Source organism: Uranotaenia lowii, chromosome 1 (genome assembly GCF_029784155.1).
Source record: "Uranotaenia lowii strain MFRU-FL chromosome 1, ASM2978415v1, whole genome shotgun sequence".
Taxonomy (NCBI): Eukaryota; Metazoa; Arthropoda; class Insecta; order Diptera; family Culicidae; genus Uranotaenia; species Uranotaenia lowii.
In genome coordinates, this window is record NC_073691.1 from 104,373,797 (window position 1) to 104,384,939 (window position 11,143).

Sequence of the window (11,143 nt, forward strand, 5' to 3'; positions counted from 1 at the left end):
AAGCAACGCGATCTGGAGGCGCGGTAAAACCTCCATTCGGGCTCTTGGCGATCAGGGAACTAAATTCTCCCTTTCCACGGATTTGCTGCTTTTCCCTCTTTTTAATCACCATATTTTTTAACCTCTTTTTAATTTTTATATTCGTTCAATGTTTTGTGTTTTTGAGCAAATTTGTAACGTTTAAGCTACTGTTTTGTGCTTGTAATCGTAGCGGAGGCAAGAATTTGAAAGCTGGTACAGGAACGGTCGGAGACGATTTGCCAAGAATCGTTGGCGTTCGGTCAAGTCTTCCAGAAGTCGCTGGAGTAGTATTTTCGATTTGGGCCTTTAAGTTTCGATCTGGCAAGCATTGTTGTGGCTTGCAAAGTTTCGTGGTTGCCTTAGGGTGGCCAGACCGATGTCTCTGATCGTTGCCTAGGTGTAGAGGTTTTTGAATTTTTCATGAATCGTTTGTCTCCGATTCATGAAAAATTCTTCCGTTGCGGTAGTGTATGTAGCATTATAATTAAGTTTGTGTAGCTATTTTATTTTGAGCGTGTAGTCCTACCATGTGAGTGAAAAACATACCAAAGAATGAGTGTATAGAAATAAGAGTGTAGCCGTCAAACGCGCACGTGGAGAAAACAACATAAACAAAGAGCAACGATCAACAACAATCATCAACAAGCAACCAGAACAAGAAAACGGTTAAGCGGTTAGATTCGCCATCGCGGTGAATAAAAAGTGCCTGCTATCATTGGAGTACCGGAACCGAAGCCAATCAAGGACGATATACCGGATTTGCTCAGTGAAAAGGTGAGACAGCGCGATCACTTTAATCGGATCAGATAAACCAATTGAGATTCCTCCAAATCCCAGACAACTGATTGTGAGCGACACGTAGCAGCATCGACCGAGCCAGCACCGACAAGATTCAACCTGTGCGGAAGCAACGGTAAAGCAGTAAGGATTCATTTTGTGTTTTATCTAAAAACTCGCCTCTCATCGTAGGTTGATGTTAGCGTTGTGCTGAGAGAAGTAGAGCGCGAAAGAACATTTGAAGCAGCGCAAACCAGGTAGTAGGGTGAGTGAAGCAAATTGAAAATCCCCTCCTACAAATGGTGTTAAGACACTTTCGACCTTACAGAGTACGCACGGAACTGCTGCCCTGGGATTCACCCATCCGACGTTGGGAATTGGAGGTGCCGGAAGAAAGCGACCCCTAGCGGGTGAGTAGCCAAATTACTGTGCTGAAAAGTAGTTTATATGAATCCAAAAGTAACAATCGGCAGGTCGTTTTTGGGAGCTGAGAAATACGCTTTTCGGGACTCGATTTTCGCCATCTTGGTTTTGCGAGTCCCGTTTTTGCGTAAGTAAGCTGCGGACGTAGAGAGAGCCCGCCGGATCGAGCCGGAAGTCGTCGGAAGTGCTCCGGGCAGCTGCGGTACGCCCGTCGAAGCAGTGAAGCCTGGCAGGGTTGCCAGTTCACCGGATACGACTGCAATACGAAAATTAAAGCTGTGATACACCTGTGCCGTCCAAGCAGCTGTGATATGATTGTTGTGCGTTTGATGTTAGAGTAGGAAAACGGGCCCGTGAGTAGTTATTATGTAAGCTAGCTTAAGTTTTTAAAATGTCGTGTGTAAGTAAATAATTATAATTGCTACAGATTTGGGTTTTGCGTGTTTGTGTTTTGGGTAAAAGTTAGCCGAGCAGCACACACTGAAAGTCAGTGGTGCTCAACTTGTTTCAGTGCATTCGACAGCTACACTAGCCAAGGAATCAACTAATAAAAAAAACTAGCCAAGGAATACATTTCCATTCGATTATGCGCTATAATCCACAGTCTGCTTCGAAATGAATCGGATCAGGGGCTTCCGGAAAATGATCTACAAGAGCTTCCGGAAAATGATCTGTAGGAGCAGACAATATTATCAACGATAGCTATGCGGGAGACTCTATTGCCTTGAACGAATCCGGCCCCAACGGTAGAAAATGTTACCTCATCAGAATGGCAAGGACAAACGAGATGGAGACTGCCGGTAGTTTAGGAATGGCAAACATCTGCTACGAAACACTTATCATGTAAAAGGTGAGCCTTATTAATATTATTATCAATTGTATCAACCCGTCTTTTGATTTCTATTTGCATCATATAAACGATTTTCTGTATTTCTTTCAATTACAGTTTTACTGAGAATAGAGCTTCCCCTCGCTCGGCGAATCCTTCCGATACGAAAATAGCGGTTCGAAACCGGGTACAAGGTACAGAGTGCAGTGCCAGTTACCTGGTGAGGAGGCAGCGTTCGCGACTGTGATGGAAGCAGGGGCCGACGAAAGCTGAATTTGCTGATCGGTGTAACCACGTAACCATTCCGCCCCGCAGATGCAACAAAAAATAGTGCCAATTTTGTTTTAAATAGATTAAATATTTCCCTCAAGACTTTTTTTTGTCAATAAAACAAGGATTTGTACAAATAAGGCTTGATTTTAGTCTTTTCACATTCATTCAAGTGGTTTCCCCAAGAATTTCTGCTTATTTTCCGCTTTTTTCGACATGCTTGAAAAATAACCATAATCCGAGTTCTTCTCGAAAACTCATTTAATGAGTTTTGGTTGAAAACTCATAAAACGACTTGATCCACAAAACTTCGATTATGGTTATTTTTCAAGCATTAATGGTTCAATATGGCCGAGCGTGTGCTGAATAAACAGTTTGTTTAGGATCCCACGCCGACTGTCCGACGCATGGGAACGAAGAAAAGATAAGGGCAATAAATGTTATGACTAGTTCTCAGATTGTAGGATGCACCAACAAGCGGGTGCAAATAAAGCCGATAAACAATTGACGGTCCCGTGCGTGGGATGAACCAAAGAATCGAAGCAAAAGAGAGAGTTGCTTTCGGGTAGGCATGTACATATAAATATAAGTATCAGGAAAATGAAGTTCAGTTTCAGTTGTCACTTCAGTTCGCGTAAATCAAATATATCACATCCGTGATGACATTTGGTGAACTCCAGAGAGGAAGAAAGAATAGTGAAATACGCGAGTGAAACTGAAATCCGCTTGCACAAAAGGTGCAAGTGTGAAATCTCAATCCAGTTCAAAGTTTTACGTTCCACGCGCCTGGATTTGAGTGTTGATCAAGGCATTTTGTCTTTGGAAATAAAGTTCAAGAGTGAAGTCGAGAAATGTGAAAAGTGGAGAAAAGTTATAAGAAGCTTATAAGGGAATCCAAAGGAACGTCGTCGAGCCAGAACCGTTTGAGGTTGTCGGACCAGGAAGTCTAATAGGTCGTCGGACCGGGAAGCCAGTTGGAGGTCGGCAAGCCAGGAGACACGGGAGGGAGGTCGTCGGGCAGGTGCTTTGGAGGGTCGTTGGTTCGGAGCCATTGAGAGCGGACTTGAATCACTGGCGGTTCGCCGTGCCGGGAGCCATGGAAGGTTTATTGTTTATTGTTTATTGTTTAAAACATCAACGGATCACATGTTGATCCTAATGACTACACTATAACTAACTAATTAAAATTAATATCTACGTAAAACTACACAATACTAGATACACTTAAATTTTTTCTTCGGAATACGTTCCTTGAGACGTCGAAGTCGAAATGTTCGGAAAACCGATTAAAAGTTTTTAGAATGCCGATGAAAGCGCTGTTAGCACCGTAATTGTTCAGGCGAATGGGTACGTAGAGCTGCAGGTTCTGGTTTCGTAATCCTCGTGGTCGTACGCTGAGAGGTATGGCCTCCAACAGTTCGGGGCAGTCGATTCTAGATGTTAGAAGGTCCGCTACAACTAGAGCACGTGTAGCATTTCGGCGTACTTGAAGCGTATCTAAGCCTATGAGACGGCAGTGGTTTTCATAGCTTGGTAAACGAAACGGATCTTGCCAGTTTAGGTGTCGTAGAGCGTACCGCAAGAAACGCCGCTGAATAGCCTCGATTCTTTCAGCTCCATTCTGGTAGAAAGGGCACCAAACAGCTGAAGCGTACTCGAGAATAGAACGAACTATGCAACAATAAAGACTTTTCAGGCAATATACGTCTTTGAAATCTTTGGCCATACGAAACAAGAATCCAAGGCTTCGAGAAGCTTTGTCAACAACATAGTTCGTATGAGTCTTGAACTCCAGCCGTCGGTCAAGAATAACGCCCAGATCTTTGATATGGTCCACGCGGATGATGGTTTGGTCTCCGAGGATGTACTCTGCATGAAGAGGATGTCGCTTACGGGTAAACGATATTACCGAGCATTTACTGCGGTTCAAGGGCAAGCAATTGATATCGCACCAGTGAGCAAAAGCGGTGAATTACTGTTGAAGGAAGTTATTGTCGTCTTGGCCGTTTATGGTGTGAAAAAGTTTCAGGTCATCGGCATATGCGAGCTTTGTGCCACCGAGGAGCGAGAGTACATCATTAAAATAGATCACGAAAATGATCGGTCCCAAATGACTTCCTTGAGGCACTCCCGAAGAGGCAACGAACTGCCTAGAAAAGAATTCACCAGTACGAACGGATAACTTTCGTCCCATTAACTAACTCCGGAACCAATCCAGTAGAGAACCACAGAAGCCTAAACGTTCGAGCTTTGCGATTGCAATATCGTGGTTCACCTTATCAAACGCAGCAGAGAGATCTGTGTAAATGACGTCTGTTTGAGTTCTCTTGGCAAAGCTGTCCTGCACGAACGATGTAAAACTCAGTAGGTTTGTAGTCGTGGATGGTTTAGGCATGAACGTGATGCTTGCAAAATGAGAAAATTGGATCCAAAACAACCAGTTCAAACAGTTTGGCGATCGCGCATAAAGCGGAGATTCCGCGGTAGTTGCTCACATCTCTCTTATCTCCCTTTTTGTGGACAGGAAACATGTGAGCTTCTTTCCACAATGATGGAAAGATTCCGCAGTCCAGCGATGATTGAAAGATGTGCCTTATAGGTGTCAGCAGAGATGGCATAAAACGCTTCAAAAAAGTAGCTGGTATACCGTCCGGGCCCGTAGAGGATGAATTTTTTAGCTTAGCTGTCGCTTTTAGGATGGCTGCATCGTCGACCAGAATACCATTCAAAGATGACCCTAGGGGTGATAAATTTCCGACAGCCCTGGCCAGTTGCTCCATGGAAATTTCCCCAGGGATGAAGATTCCAGAAAATTTCTCGGCAAAAAGTTCACAAATTTCTGGATCAGAATTCGCTGTGTCGCTGTCAAGGAACATGTGAGACGGAAGTTCTGGTTCGTTCCGTTGATTTTTTACGTGTTTCCAAAAAGATTTCGGACTGATCTTAAAATTCCTTTGTAACCGGTTTAGATAATTTAAGTAGCTACGCTTACTGACTTTTTTATAAGCAGAGTTTAGTTTGCGGTATTCTCCCTTAGTGTAAGGGGATTTGTGCTTGTTGTAGTTTCGGCCGGTGCCGTGGAAGGTGGTCAAGTTTTAGGCCAGGTGGTAGTCGTCGGACCAGGAACCTCTAGTGGTCTTACGAGCCGGGAACTACGGAAGGTCGTCAAGCCGGTGCCATGGAAGGGTGTCGGACCGCAAAACAAAGTGAAGGTCGTTGGGCTGGATCCACTAGGAGGCGTCAGGCCTCAGAAGGAGCGTCGAGGCGGAGAGCTTCGATTCGCTGCGAAGGTCAGGAGGAGCGTCGAGACGGAGAGCTTCGATTCGCTGCGAAGGGAAGGAGGAGCGTCGAGGCGGAGAGCTTCGATTTGCTGCGAAGGGCAGGAGGAGCGTCGAGGCGGAAAGCTTCGATTCGCTGCGCAGGGCCGTGCGAGCCGTGAGAAACGGCATCGGTGGCAGAAGGGTGTCGGGCCAGACGGAAGTTAGTCTTCAAGCGATTCGAAGGAAGGTTGTCATCGAGTGGGCCGGAGGATGGTCGTCAAGCGAAACCTGGAGAAGGTCGTTGAGCTGAAGGCGATGAATGTGGTCCGACGCGGTGCATTGCTGACCGGCGAACAGCGTGTGTTGGGGAGGAGTGTTGAACCACCCTAATGGTTCGACATACATCAACTGTTTCATCGACTGCCAACTGGCAGCACTAGTGTTTTATCGACAGACTTGAACAGTGCTATTTCTATTATACGACGATATGATACATTCTGCTTTTACTTGTTACACGAGATAGTCGCGTATTTATTCTTATCCGATTGTCCCATCTTCCGGTCTTCCGCACCTAGCCACAGGTTATGTGCTCAGCACTGGGACCTTTCGGTACAGATTTTACCGTGTCACGCGTTTTTATTTGGAAAGTGGTGACTTTTTCACGGTCAGCGTAAGTTTCGCGAGTGAAAATGGACTTTGCCAAAGTTGGTGTCACGCGGCTAAATAGCCGGAACTATCGTTCGTGGTCGTTTAGAGTTCAGATGTTGCTGCTGAGAGAAGGAACATGGGCATACGTAGAGCCAGGGATTCCACCTAACCCGATCACCGCAGAGTGGACTGAAGGGGACGCTAAGGCGAGAGCAGCCATCGTATTGTTGGTGGAGGACAACCAGCATATCGTCAATAATCGCCAAAACGACAGCAAAAAGCACGTGGGAAGCGCTAAAATCTCACCACCATAAGGCTACTCTTACGGGTAAAGTGGCACTGCTAAAGGAAATATGTAGCACGGATTACCAAGAGGGAGATAATATGGAGGAGTTTTTATACAGCATGGAAGATCTATTTTCACGTCTTGAAAATTCAGGTGAGAAGCTATCGGATTATATGCAAGTCGCCATGATCCTCCGCAGCCTTCCGAAAGCTTTCGACAACCTCACTACAGCGTTGGAAAGCCGAGCGGATGTTGAGCTGAGAATGGATCTCGTCAGGTCTAAATTGATAGACGAAAGCGAGAAACTCTTCGGCGGGAAATCCGTGGACGAACGGGTTCTAAAATCGGACAGTTCTGGACGTGGGCCAGCCACATGTTATTTCTGTGGAGTGGCCGGTCATAAGAAGAACTGCAGGAAGTTTTTGTCCGAGAAAACGAACGAGAAGAAGAGTAAACCGAAGCTGAAAAAAGTGCGCGAAAACGATAAAAAATCGTTTACGTTTAAAGTTCGAGCAAACCAACACACTAGTGAATCTCGGTTGTGGTTGTTAGACTCGGGGGCAACATCACATATGTGTAGTGATGAACGTTTATTTGTTGAGCTTTCACGTAAATCTCGTTCGAGTGTAATTGTTGCCGACGGATCGGAAAAATTGGTTGAAGGTGTAGGTAGTTGCCTAATCGATTGTGTGAACAGTATTGGTGAAGCTATCGAGCTTACGTTGAGTGATGTATTGTTTGTGCCCGAACTCGAAGGGAATATGATTTCGATCAGCAAGTTAGCTGCGAAAGGTGTCCAAACAACATTCAACAATACTAGTTGTACATTCTCTCGCAGTCGTTCGATCAGTGCAGATGTGCGTTATCTCACTGCTGTTCGAAGTTTTTTTTTTTCTCTCGCCGAATCGGAAAAGACCTTTGTGGTTAAAAAGTGCTGTTTCAAGCGGAGTGTTTTTTGTTCTCACGCCATCATCCATCGAGGACATCGAGGACATAACCATCATCTGACGGCGCCTTGCTGATAGCCTCACAAAGCCGGGTATTGGACACCGTAGGGGCAACTGGGCTGATCCTGATTGGAGTACCATAACCGGGTGAATTTCGAACGGTTCGATTGGTTTCTCTCGCCTTTGACGTCGCCATCTTCCTTTTGTGGAAAAACACGTGGTTGGACAACGGACAAAGGAAACAATAATTAAGAAGTGCTTCCAAATTGTGAGTCTTTTTTCATTTTTCTTCCCTTTTCTCCTTCTATTTTTTCCCTATATTTTAGTTTTTGAATATTGTTTGCATCGCTCATATTTTAAACACGGAAGACATCCGTGTCTCCGTAAGAAAATATGAGCGATGGCGGGAGGTTAAACCCGTCATCGGTGGACGAAGAGGAAGCAATGTTCGAGAATGAAGAGCATTTGGAGGATTCAGATGATGCTGGTCCCTCAAGTGCTAATCATTCTCGGACGTCTGTTAATTTCTCATCACCCACAGTTGACAGTGAAGCACCCCGGCTCCGAACCTACACAGATGGTTCGTCCTTTTCTGGGCCATGGGTGGTTTTCATCCGGCCCAAACTAACGGTAAACAGCTCAACGTAGTGCAGATCACTAAAGATCTGGCGAGATGGTCCTCCGTAACCAGCGTTACCAAGGTGCGACCCAACAAGTTGCGCGTTGTCGTGGGCAATCGAAAATCCGCTAATGGAATTGTTCCCAGCAAATTCATTACCTTGGAGTACCACGTCTACATTCCGTCTCGAAACGTAGAGATAGAGGGCGTGATCTCTGAAATGAGTCTGGAGGCTGGGTACGTTAAATCCCACGGCGTTGGTAAGTTTAAGAGCCTTGATTCGACTTCGGTCGAAATCTTGGATTGCCGACAACTCAACACTACCACCGTCGTAGAAGGAGTTAAAAAGTACTCGCCTTCAGCCTCATTTCGAGTGACCTTTGCGGGTACCGCCCTCCCTCACTACGTCTTGATTGACGGAGTTTTGAGGCTTCCGGTGCGGCTCTTCGTGCCTCGCCCGATGGAATGCAAAAATTGCATTAAATTGGGGCATACAGCTTCCCATTGTTGTAGCAAGAAGCGTTGCCCCAAATGCGGGGAGGTTCATGGGGATGGAGCGTGCTCAGCAGTAGAACAGAAATGTGTCTATTGCGGGGGCTCACCTCATGACATCTCTTTGTGCGAGGCATTTAAGAGCCGCTGGGATAGTCAAAGGCGCTCTTTGAAGGAACGATCAAAACGTTCCTATGCCGCCATACTAAAGGGCGCGGCGCCAACCTCAGTCCTCAAACATCTTCTCAGTGCTGCCAGTTGACAACGAGGATACAACAGATGAGGAGAATCCATTTATTTTCGTAGCGAACTCACGAAAGTGTGCTAAAACAAATACTAAGACCCCCAAGATTCCGAATAAAATCCCGACGGTCAGCCCTACAACCAACATCACTAAGAAAGCGATTGCTACAGAAAAGAAGTTTGCCCAGAATCAACTCCTCAAGCGGGAATTTTTAAGGTTTCTGACATCCTTGATGGAATTTTTTCGTTTTTCAACGTATCTGAATCCATAAAAAGCATTATTGGTGTAATGCTTCCTATTGTAAAGACACTTTTGAAGCAATTGATGCAAACTTGGCCCCTTCTTTCAGTGTTTATCTCTCTCGATGGCTAATTTACGCCCAGAGGTCGGAGATATCACTGTTCTACAGTGGAATTGTCGTAGTTTAATCCCTAAACTGGATCCGTTCAAATTTCTTCTTCATGAAACTAGTTGCGATATTTTTGTCCTTTCTGTAAAATGGCTTTCTTCTGAGTCAAACATCTCCTTCCACGATTTTAACATTATCCGTCTGGATCGCAACGATTCTTATGGAGGAGTGCTTTTGGGGATCAATAAGCGCCACTCCTTTTATAGAATCCACCTCCCTTTATCAGGAGAAATTGAAGCTATTGCATGTTATACAACTATAAGAGGTAAGGACTTATGCGTTGTCAGTTTGTACTGGCCTCATAGAGTTGCAGTGGATCGAAATCACCTAGAGGATCTGTGCTCAGTACTTCCTGAGCCAAGGTTGATCCTGGGTGACTTCAATTCACATGGAACTGTCTGGGGAGAACAAATTGACGATAGTCGTTCTACTCTTATATATGACATTTGTGACAGTTTCAATTTAACAATTTTGAACACGGGTGAAAAAACACGGGTGCCTAAACCTCCTGCAAGACAAAGTGCAATTGACCTCTCACTCTGCTCAAACTCACTATCATTGGATTGCCAGTGGAAGGTCATCTCTGATCCCAATGGTAGTGATCACTTACCAATCAAAATAACAATCACCAATGGGGCCAGCACTTCAAATTCAACATATATGGCATATGACCTTACAAGACACATCGATTGGAAAAAGTATTCGGACGAAATAACAGATGCCATTGATTCTATGAATGTTCTACCTCCTTTGGAGGAGTACCACTTTCTTTCACGTTTGATCCATGAAAGTGCACTTTGTGCTCAAACAAAACCCATCCCAGATTCGTCTGTTCTTCGAAGGACCCCAAATCCATGGTGGGACCAGCAGTGTTCCAAGCTCTATAAGGACAAATCTAAAGCATTCAAAGATTTTCGAAAACATGGAACCCTCGTCCTTTTTGAATCATATGTTTCCCTTGAAAATCAGTTCAAAAAATTGATCAAAGGGAAGAAAAAGGCATATTGAAGAAATTTCGTGGGTGGTTTATCACGGGAAACATCCTTGAGTACTTTATGGAAAGTTGCACGAAATATGCGTAATCGATCATCTACAAATGAAAGTGAAGAATACACACATAGATGGATATTCAACTTCGCACGGAAAGTCTGTCCAGATTCTACACCTGTGCAAAAAATAATCCGGAACGTGCCTCCTGATAGGTGTGGTCTGGATTCCAGCTTTTCGATGGTCGAATTTTCACTTGCTCTCCTCTCTTGTAACAATTCAGCTCCAGGAATTGATAAAATCAAATTCAACTTGTTGAAAAACCTTCCGGACGCTGCAAAATTTCGCTTGTTAAATTTATTAAATCAATTTGTGGCGTACTTTACCGCCGTTCCCTTCTTGCGTCATCACATCGAACCTTCCAGAACATTCCACTCATCGAGAACATTCCACATCCAGAACGCACGACGCTTGCGCTAGCCAATCAGCGACGCGACCATTGCGACACGCAATAGCAGGTAGCAGCAATTACCGGCGACAGACAATAGCCGGCTACCAACAACAACAACAGCAGACGGCAGTCGACAGCGACAGCAGACAATAGAGAACAACAATAGCAATAACATACAATCACCTGCATGTACAATAGCATACACGACACATTCGATATCTCACACACACACATACACACCACACAGTATAAATAGTCAATAGTTGTACATAGAAAACGAATATTAATAAAGCTGACATCAAACAGTGAACACGCGTGTGTTAATCGATATCCGATAATTTGGACCCCCAAATTTTGGTGACCCCGACGTGATTAAAAGGAACCAACCGTGGCATCAGTAAACCAGTGCACCTAGTGGCGAAAAAAAACTCTCCTGAGGAACATCAGTGATTTTAGTGGAAAAAACTCACCAGTGGAACC

The 11,143-nt window shown here is 44.8% G+C and overlaps 1 long non-coding RNA gene across 3 annotated transcripts; it reads left to right on the forward strand.

The window, feature by feature from the left end:
- Positions 1–179: 179 nt before the first annotated feature.
- On the forward strand, positions 180–2,410 carry LOC129752427 (uncharacterized). 3 transcript variants are annotated; one of them, XR_008738874.1, is made up of 3 exons: positions 180–1,063; positions 1,127–2,071; positions 2,168–2,410. It is a non-coding gene; the product is annotated as an uncharacterized LOC129752427 (long non-coding RNA). The 3 variants fall into 3 exon arrangements; XR_008738873.1 differs by having other exon boundaries at positions 180–934; positions 991–2,071; XR_008738875.1 differs by having other exon boundaries at positions 180–795; positions 859–2,071.
- Positions 2,411–11,143: the final 8,733 nt, after the last annotated feature.